The sequence below is a fragment of the Podarcis gaigeae genome, assembly GCF_964106915.1.
Source record: "Podarcis gaigeae genome assembly, chromosome: Z".
Lineage (NCBI taxonomy): Eukaryota > Metazoa > Chordata > Lepidosauria > Squamata > Lacertidae > Podarcis > Podarcis gaigeae.
Window position 1 is genome coordinate 1,376,045 of NC_139691.1, and position 9,927 is coordinate 1,385,971.

A 9,927-nucleotide genomic window follows, 5' to 3' on the forward strand; every position below is an offset into this window, starting at 1 on the left:
TGGGTACTCACCAGCCTTTCACTGGTGACCCAAAATCCAGGGCCTCTGAAGCAGAACTCAAGATTCAGGGAGGTACATTTGGGTGCAGACAGCACTTCAGGCAAGACCCTCACAGACCTTCTAGTGAGGAATGAGAGTGAGTGGCCACTCTGCTCCCACCCTGGGCCTCCCAGAGGCACCTGGATTGCTCATGGTGTGAGCAGAATGTTGGTGTCACCCAGCGGGGCTCTTCTTATATTGTCGCGTGTGAAATTATGCACGGAGAAAGTGGATGGAGAAAAGCTCCTCTTCCTCTCTTCTATAACACTAAACCAGGGGTCAGCATACTTGCTGCGTCTTGGGCCGGTGTCTCCAGCGCCAATCGTGCGGTGAACCGGAGGGCGGGGGAGCGAGTGCCCATATGCATGTGGACACACCATTTCTGGCGCACTTCCAGGTCGGAGGAGCACCGGAAATAGCTTGTGCACATGTGCACTGGCCTCCTCTGACCCGGATGTGCACCAGAAATAATGCTTGCGCATGCGCACAAGCTATTTCCAGTGCTTCTCCAACTCGGAAGTAGGCAGCCGCGCAGCGCAGTGCCAGTAAGAGTGGGCAGTGGCAGCGGGCGTTGCCACGGGCTGGATAAAGGGGTCCCTCGGGCCTTATCCAGCTCACGGGCCTTAGTTTGGGGACCCCTGAGCTAGACCTCAAGGGCATCCAATGAAGCTGAATGTTGCAGGATTCAGGATACATAAAAGGAAGTCCTTATTCATGCAGACCATAGTTGAACCATGGAACTTGCTCTCACAGGAAGTAGGAAAAGCCACCCACTTAGATGGCTTCAAAAGAGGATTGGACAAATTCATAGAGAGGGCTATCAACTGTTAGGACATAGTTCTGTTCCACCTTAAAAGGGTACAGGCATGACTGTTGTGGGTCACATGCCTGTTTACTGCCAGCACAGTCTGCTGGGACCTTCCGATTGCATATAGCTTTTGCTTTTAGCTGTTTTGCTGGAGACGAAGGGAAGCAACATGTTCCTGAACTATGCTGAATAAAATGCTGTACATTATGCTTACACATTTCTCTGTCCGCCTATTCTGCTGTGGCAAGATTTACCCACTCTGCTGACAGAGCGTGCATGGGTCTCTAAACGTATCTGAGGCTCGTGTCGCTGATTGATGCTGTTCCAAGGGAGACCGGCTGCCGGCCGGTGGCTGGAATCAGCTGGGGGCCTGATGCCCCTGTCTCCCCGGCAGTATCCCAACATCAACAGCTTCATGCCACAATGACTCTGCTCTGTCTCCACAGTTGGAAGCAGGAATGCTTCTTAATGCCAGTTGCTGGAAACTGGCACAAGGGGGGGGGGCTCTTGCTTGGCTCTTGCAGGTTTCCCCCAGGCATCTGGTTGGTTGCCGTGAGAATGGGATGTTGGACTGGATGGGCCCGCTTTGGCCTGATCCAGCAGGGCTCTTCTTAGGTTCTTATGCAGGGGTCAGCAAACGTTTCCAGCAGGGGGCCAGTCCGCTGTCCCTCAGACCTTGTGGAGGAGCGGACTATTTTTTTTGGGGGGGGGGAATATGAACGAATTCCTATGCCCCACAAATAACCCAGAGGTGCATTTTAAATAAAAGGGCACATTCTACTCATGTAAAAGCACACTGATTCATGGACCGTCCGAGGGCTGGATTGAGAAGGCGATTGGGCTGGATCCGGCCCCCGGGCCTTAGTTTGCCTACCCATGTTCTTATGGCTTTAAAGGCCAGAATTAGCACGTTAAACTGGGGTGCAGAAAAATGAATGTGAGTCGTGTGGAATTGTTGCAGTGTGGACAGATACCTGTCTCTCCAGCCTATGGTGGCTCACTGCAACTTGGTTCTGTTAGTGATGCAATCGCCAAGCTGAAAACTGTTCAAATCTCCCCTCTCTCCCACTCTGCAGCTTTTCAAAATGACATTGTATTTACATTTTGATTCCCACCCCCACCCCACCCCAAAAAATACCAAAAAGCAATGAAAGAAAAGGAACACACTTTTTGTACTGAAATATTGAAAATGTCAAAACTTGTTTCTGCTTTTCTCCGGCAGTGACAGATGTTGGTATCCTCAGTTGTGAAACGACACGTCAAAATGTCTAGTGGAAACATCAAACACAAGCGACGGCACTGCAGAGGATTCAAAGCTGAGCTCCTTGGAGCAACTGGATCAGGAAGGATGAACTGAGAGGTGGGGTGGGGTAGGAGTGAGAGGGTGGTCTTGCCATGGCAAGAAGGCCTGGCATGTGAGGGGGGGGGGGAGAGACTGGGTGAGGAGGAGGAAGGTTATCTGGTTCCAGTGCTCTGATGAAAAAGGACCTGTTCTGGGTCTTTGCTTTTGCTCTCCATTTTTTGCATTGAGTTGCTGGGACAAATTTGATTCCCTTTGCATTTAGAGGCAGACCTACCTCATCTGCGCTTTCCTAAGCAGTATGCAAACCGAAACACAACCATCTTTCAAAATTCACACTTTTCTGAATTTTGCAACATAGTTCTCTGGCCAAGTAATGTGCACAAAAATGCATATATTAGTGAAAATAACATTAAAGTGTGTTATGATATACAGTAGTACCTTGGGTTACATACGCTTCAGGTTACATATGCTTCAGGTTACAGACTCCGCTGACCCAGAAATAGTGCTTCAGGTTAAGAACTTTGCTTCAGGATGAGAACAGAAATTGCACGGCAGCAGCAGGAGACCCCATTAGCTAAAGTGGTGCTTCAGGTTAAGAACAGTTTTAGGTTAAGAACGGACCTCTGGAACGAATTAAGTACTTAACCCGAGGTACCACTGTATATGGCTTTTAATCCTATCAAGGCAGATTCCACTGAAGCCAGGATGGCCAAGGACCTGGAGACCAGGGTTCAAATCTCTACCTGGACATGGAGCTCTAGACCTGTGACCCCTGGGGACCAGTCGCTGCCTCTCAGCCCAACCTACCTCACAGGGTTATTGTGGGAATTAAGTGAGGAGTGGGGAGAACCATTGCATGCTGTCTTGAGCTCCCTGGAAGAAAAGGCAAGATAGAAATGCAACAACAATAACAACAACAATGGAAATACTTGACAAAAATGTGTACATTTAGCAAAATTACATACAATTTGTGTATATGTGTAGAAATTCACTGATTAATTTTATGAGGGGTTTTTTTTTTCTAAGCACAATCTGATGTGGAAATGCAGAGAAATGAACTGAAGATAGGAAGAAATGAGAAATTGATAGAAACTGAAACCTTCATATTTGCCTTCCCCAGGTCACAGAATTCTTCCAGTGCTTCATCCTGCGAAGGGGTCACTGGCAATAGGTTGTATGAACTAACCAGAACCCCCAAGAAAGATTATTATTTTGCGGAGTGGGGGCAATACAGTCTAGCATTTGGATGACAATGACATCGTCTGGATGCAGTAAAAGCAAACCACCCTCTGGAAGCCCCCCTGGAGCTGTCTCATCCGGCTGGGTCTCCTTCCGAGGTCCTACAGATCCACCTTCCTAATCCACATCAACATCAGCCTGCGATGGAAACACCAGAGGGAGTGAGGATCAGGGCCAAAGAGCCCCTTGGGCTACCAGCTCCAGGCCACAAGGTACAATTTCCTACCTTGAAGAAAACTCCAATTTATGGGAGAGGTTGTGGAAAGAGGATTTAAAATTTACAGCTTGTTGTGCATTGAAGGAAAACTGTATGGAAATGATGTACCATTGGTATTTGACTCCAGTAAAGTTGACAAAAATGTACAAAAATGCATCTAAGTTATGCTGGAAATGTAAGGATAGGGAGGGTAGCTTTTGCCATATGCAGTGGTCATGTAAGGCTGTAAAGGGCTTCTGGGAAATGATATATAATGAATTGAAAAAAAAAATGTTTAAGATAACATTTACTAAAAAATCCCAGAAGCCTTTTTACTAGGCTTAACAGGAGAAGAAATACCATGAGACCTAAAAAGGCTTTGTGTATATGACAACATTTGCAAGAATGTTGTTAGCTCAGGTGTGGAAGGAAGAGAAGGTCCCCAAAAAAGAAGAGTGGCTTACCAGACTGATGGACTATGCCAAAATGGCAAAGACGACCGTGAAGATCAGGCACCAAGGTGACAAAAAAAATTAATCAAGAATGGGAAAAATTTGTAGAATACCTTAAAAACCACTGTACTGTAGTTACTTAGAAACATTAACCGGATTGATATAGCATTTATGAAATAAAATGGACTAAAGTAGTAAAGATGAAATAGAATGAATTATATGCAAGAAAAGAGGGTAAAATATAGAAACCGAAGGGGGGGCGGGGGGAAGCCCGAGGGATTTGTATAATCTCAGTACTGTATATATGAAAAATGTTTGGAGTGCATGGAAATAATGTTAATATAAAAAACTGAAAATTAAAAAGAAATTAAAAAGAAAAGAAAAGAAAACTCCAAAATCCACCGCTGGGCAACACCTTCATTTTGGACCAGCCAAAATGTCACAAAACAGAAAGTGGAGCTTTTGAGTTCCGCAAAGCCTTTTCATCTGGCTGGGATGTTATGCAAATCAGGAGGAAGGGGAGGAGAAAACAAGGGAAAATAGGAAGCAAATAAGTGCAAGAATTAGGCTGGGTGTTGAAGCAGACTGATTCCAGCCTCTGTTTGCAGCTGTAGGGATCAGGCTGGATTCTGGAAGCAATGGCGGCTTCCCATTTTTGAAAATGCAAAAGGCCACTGTTACCCAGCCTTGCATGAAATACACAAGTTCCTGGTTAGAAAGAGAGAGAGAGCAGAAAGAGAGACAAAGGGCAAAAAAGCCCCTCTTTTTTGGCACAGAGAAAGCTGCTTCCCATCATCTGACCTCTTCTTTCCTTCCTTTTAAGCTGGGGGTGCCAAAGATGGATCATGCAGGCTGTTCTGCACACAAGGAATACGCTCTGTTTTAAGTTTCCAGTCCTCATGGAGGTAAGTGGGTAGGCAACTCCAGCTGAAACCCCAGAAGCAAAAAGGAAAAGACAGGGGCAGGGCTTGCCTTCCCAAGCTACTCCACCACCACCACTACCCATGTCCTGCTCATGTGCTTTCCATTGGGGCAGTGGCGTAGCGTGGGTTGTCAGCACCCGGGGCAAGGCAAGTAATTTGCGCCCCCTAACCCTAACCCCCAGATGTTGTGCCCGGTGCGGCCGGCCCCCCCTGCACCCCCCACGCTACGCCACTGCATTGGGGCCATATGGTTGGCGACTGTGGGCAACTGGATGATGGACTAGATGGGCTCAGTTCAGCTTGATCCAGCAAGATCCATCTTATGCTCTTAAGCTGTAGAGAGATAGATGAAGACAGGAACAGATATCTGAATGGTGCAGGCAAGGCTTTAAAAAAATTCTGTCCTTAGCATACATAGGTGGGAGAGGCCATTTGGGGTTCTGGCTCAGGCAGCAAAATGTCTTGGACTGGGACAGGGATGGGGACAGGAGATGGTAGAAATCATTCACAGTTCTTCACCACAGTCACCTTGTGTAGTGAAGTACCAGCATTCCAGGTCAGAGCTCTTCACCAGGGCAGCAAAGAGATCCCAGGTGTTGCAATAGAGTTAACTCTGCCCACCCACCCTGGCCATTGACTCGCCTCATCAGGAAGGCCACCTGGGTGGTGACTGTCTTCTCTCGCCCTGGACCTTGGCTGCCTTAACTGCTGGCCTTGGGTTCTGGCCACTCACTTGACAACTCAGCCCAAAGTGAACAAATGAAGAAAACTAAGCAGAACTGTGAAGACTGCACAACTGTGCAGACTAAGAGGCAACCTGAATATTTGCATTAATTGAAAGTGGTTGCAGGATCCAGTCTTCCCCAGCACAGAATTTGGATTGCTCCATGGCACTCCTCTCCCTCTCTATCCGGACCCCATCAGCCACTTCCACTTGTCAAATCACCTGCAATTTGAGCCAGAGAGCTGGCCGACTTCTGAGAGTTTATATTTAAATAAGCCCTTCTGCTGAACTCAGGCTTAAATATATCTCCCTTTAATCTGATAGCATGAGTGGAAACCCGCGGGAGGGAGGGAGGGAGGGAGGGAGGGAGAAGCCCACCAGGCAAAGGCATCTGTAGCAGCAACGCTTGCAGCTGCTGCAGGATTTGAGATGGTGCATTTGGGCAGGACCTTGCATTAATACTCGGGGAGGGGCTGGAGGGGGCAACCCAGGATCTTTGGCTGTGCTTATTTCTTCACTAACAAAATGAATTTCAATATGGACAAATGCCTGGTTCTGCACTTAGGCAGGGAGAACCAGCTGCACAAATACAAGATGAGGGACACTTGGCTTGATTTAGGGGTCTTCGTGGACCACAAGCTTAACAGGAGTCAAGTGTGGTGCGGCAGCAAAAAAAGCAAATGCTCTTCTAGGCTGCAGGGGTGCGGGTGGCGCTGTGGGTTAAACCACAGAGCCTAGGACTTGCCGATCAGAAGGTCGGCAGTTTGAATCCCCGTGACAGGGTGAGCTCCCATTGCTCGGTCCCTGCTCCTGCCCACCTAGCAGTTTGAAAGCATGTCAAAGTGCAAGTAGATAAATAGGTACCGCTCCGGCGGGAAGGTAAACGGTGTTTCTGTGCGCTGCTCTGGTTCACCAGAAGCAGCTTAGTCATGCTGGCCACGTGACCTGGAAGCTGTACGCCAGCTCCCTCAGCCAATAAAGCGAGATGAGTGCCGCAACCCCAGAGTCGTCCGTGACTGGACCTAATGATCAGGGGTCCCTTTACCTTTTTATTCTAGGCTGCATCAACAGAAGTCTAGTGTCAGATCCCACCTGGAATATTGTTTCCAATTCTGGACAGCACCATTCTAAGGCTTGTTGAGACTTCCACTTATCCCACCACTTTCCACTGGGGAAACTCTCTCTTTACCATTGAATCAGAAGAAGCATCCATCAGTTTTCCTGGGGAATTGGTGGGGCAAACAGAAAACCGCTTGGGCCCTTGCTTTCTAGGCACAGGACAAGTGGAAGTGTGGGCAAGCCCTAAGAAGGATATTGGACAAACTGGAACACGTGCAAAGGAGGTCTGGAAACCAGGCCTTATGAAGAATGGTTGAAGGAGCTGGGTATGTTTAGCCTGGAAAAGAGAAGATTGAGAGGAGAAGGAATATCCATCTTCAAATACCTTAAGGGCTGTCACATAGAAGAGGGAGCATGTTTGTTTTCTCCTGCTCTGGAGGGTAGGACTCGAGGCAATGTTAGATGGCCATCCATCCTAGATACTTTGGCTGAGATTCCTGCCTTCAACCAGGAGGTTGAAGTAGATGGCTCTTGGGATTCCTTCTAGCTCTACAGTTCTGTGATCCTAGTATCACAAATTGTGCCCCAGGGGAGTCTACAAGGGGAGTGACGCCAAGAGCCATATTCTCTTCTAAGAAAGCTTTCAGGAATTGCATGCTAGTGGTGGGCAGAGCCAGAGGCAAAAGTGGGCGGAGCAAGGAATGCAAATTTTTCCCTTTACACAGTGCGGTAGTTTCTGCACATGCGCTCCAGACACCCCTCCAGGCAGGAGGAGAAGAGGATGACCAAAATGATTATATTACAGTATATCAAATTTTTTTATAAAAAAAACCCCCCACACACGTTTAGAACTTTTTAGGATGCTTTAGGATTTGGATGTTGTCTTTGTCCACAGAGTCACGAAATTAAAAGACACCTGCTCCTTGGAAGAAAGGCGATGGCAAACCTAGACAGCGTCTTAAAAAGCAGAGACATCACCTTGCCAACAAAGGTCCATATAGTTAAAGCCATGGTTTTCCCAGTAGTGATGTACGGAAGTGAGAGCTGGACCATAAAGAAGGCTGATTGCCGAAGAATGGATGCTTTTGAATTCTGGTGCTGGAGGAGACTCTTGAGAGTCCCATGGACTGCAAGAAGATCAAACCTCTCCATTCTGAAGGAAATCAGCCCTGAGGGCTCACTGGAAGGACAGATCCTGAAGCTGAGGCCCTGATGCTGGGAAAGATGGAGGGCGCAAGGAGAAGGGGACGGCAGAGGACGAGATGGTTGGATAGTGTTCTCGAAGCTACCAGCATGAGTTTGACCAAACTGCGCGAGGCAGTGGAAGACAGGAGTGCCTGGCGTGCTCTGGTCCAGGCGGTCACGAAGAGGCGGACATGACTAAACAACAACAAAGGATTTGGATGACTTTAAAAGAGGAATGTGGCCAATTCACAGAGGTGATCCATGGCTACTTACCTGGGTGTCTATGCTGTGTCTTCACAACCAGGCTGCCTCTGAACGCCATTTGCTTGGAATCACAGCTGAGCAGGGCTGGAGTAAATTGCCCTAGTTCATTGCAGGGGTGGTGGTTGTTGTTATATATATTCCGCCTTTTCTGCTGGCAGGGACTGAAGACTAAATGATGCTTTGGGTCCCCTTGGACTCTGCAATTCTATGATTCTATGAGAGTTCCGCTGTACTCAGATCCTGCTTTTAGGGCTTCCCATTGGGTCATCTGGTTGGCCACTGTGAGCACAGGAGGCTGGACTAACTGGCCAATGGACTCATCCAGGAGGCTCTTGTCATGCTCCCCCCTTCCAGTAAACCAACTCGCTCCCTGTGCATTAGACCAGCACATGAGGGAGGAATGTTCAGACCCAGCCTCCTCTCTGAGGCATACCTGTTTTGCCTGCCAAAGTTCCTTCAATTATGCTGTGTGTGTGTTCCATGCTGTAAAAAGGATAAATCAGGGACGTATCTCAGGAAGTGTTTTCTCCATCTCAAACGCATCAAAAATATTGCTGACACTGATCCATAGCTGGGAATGTCATTTCTGAATAAACATGATGTCATTCCCGTTCCATTCATACTCCTCCTGGACAGCTGCTGTCAGCATCACTGAAGAAAAATGCCACCTCACCAGTGACAGCTGCCATTTGAGCTACTTTGTGGATCAGCCTTGCTGGGAGCGGAGAGTGGGAGGGGACAGAGCCATGGGCGGGCGGGGGGGCCAGTCATGCAGATGCTATTTAAAGTATATTGCATCCCGGTGAGAAGTGCAAGAGCTCATCTGTGGCCAGAGCCACATTCTGCTTAAACCAAGGCAGTGGCAGACAAGCAAAGCTCCTTGCCTTGCTCTGCAAAGAGATTTAGTTCAGGGCACCAGATCTGAAGTTGCAGTGGTGGGCTTGCAGTGTGTGTGCCCGTTTGAATGATGCCCTGAGACCCTTCCATTTATTGGAGCCCCATACCTAGTGAGGGATGGAATCTAAGAGGGGATCCTACTGCTGAACTAGTCAGGCAGGTTTCTTTGTAAGACGTGGCCTTGGCTGGCCACTGTAGTGTCCTCGTCAGCCTCCAAAGAGAACCTGTGCTGCAAAAGCGACAACTGAGTGATGGGGCCCTGCAGGATAAGGGGTTTCCTCCACCCACCTCACCTGGCTGCTAGAAAGAGGGGGTGAGAGCTGAGCTTAGGGTTGGACTTGGGTCTGCAGTGGAAGTACTGTAAGTCGGGAGCAGTCACCATCAAGGCCTTTCTTTGTGCCGTGGCTTTCTGAACATAAGGACGTGAAAAGAGCCCTGCCGTATCAGATAAAGGCCTGCCTGGGCCAACATTCTCTTCTTACACTAGACAGCTAAGTGCCCTTATGGGAACTCCACAAGCTAGGTGTAAGTGCAGCTACAATAACTTGCTCACGGTCCCCAGAACATCCTCAAATGCATCCCAGGGCATGTATTCCTTTTTGGCAGATGCAGACAGTGGAACTCAGTCAGAGAGAGGACAGGGGATCATCAATGGAACTAATAAGATCTGTGCAAGCAGGGTGATATGGGCTGCCTCTCCCGATATGAACAGACCAGGACCATCACCATTTTCCATGGGAAATGAGAGCGGGCCTTTTCCGTGGTGGCTCTCTCCATGGAGGCTCATCTGGCCCCATCATTACATCTCTCTAGGCACCATTTCTTTTCCGCCAGGCCT

The 9,927-nt window shown here is 48.4% G+C and overlaps 1 long non-coding RNA gene across 1 annotated transcript in view; it reads right to left on the minus strand.

The window, feature by feature from the left end:
* Positions 1-8,619, minus strand: part of LOC310836552 — a 33,801-nt gene extending 25,182 nt beyond the window's left edge. The window contains exon 1 of the long non-coding RNA XR_014560138.1: positions 8,202-8,619. This is a non-coding gene — a long non-coding RNA (uncharacterized lncRNA). The remainder of the gene's footprint in view (positions 1-8,201) is intronic.
* Between the last annotated feature and the right edge of the window lie 1,308 nt (positions 8,620-9,927).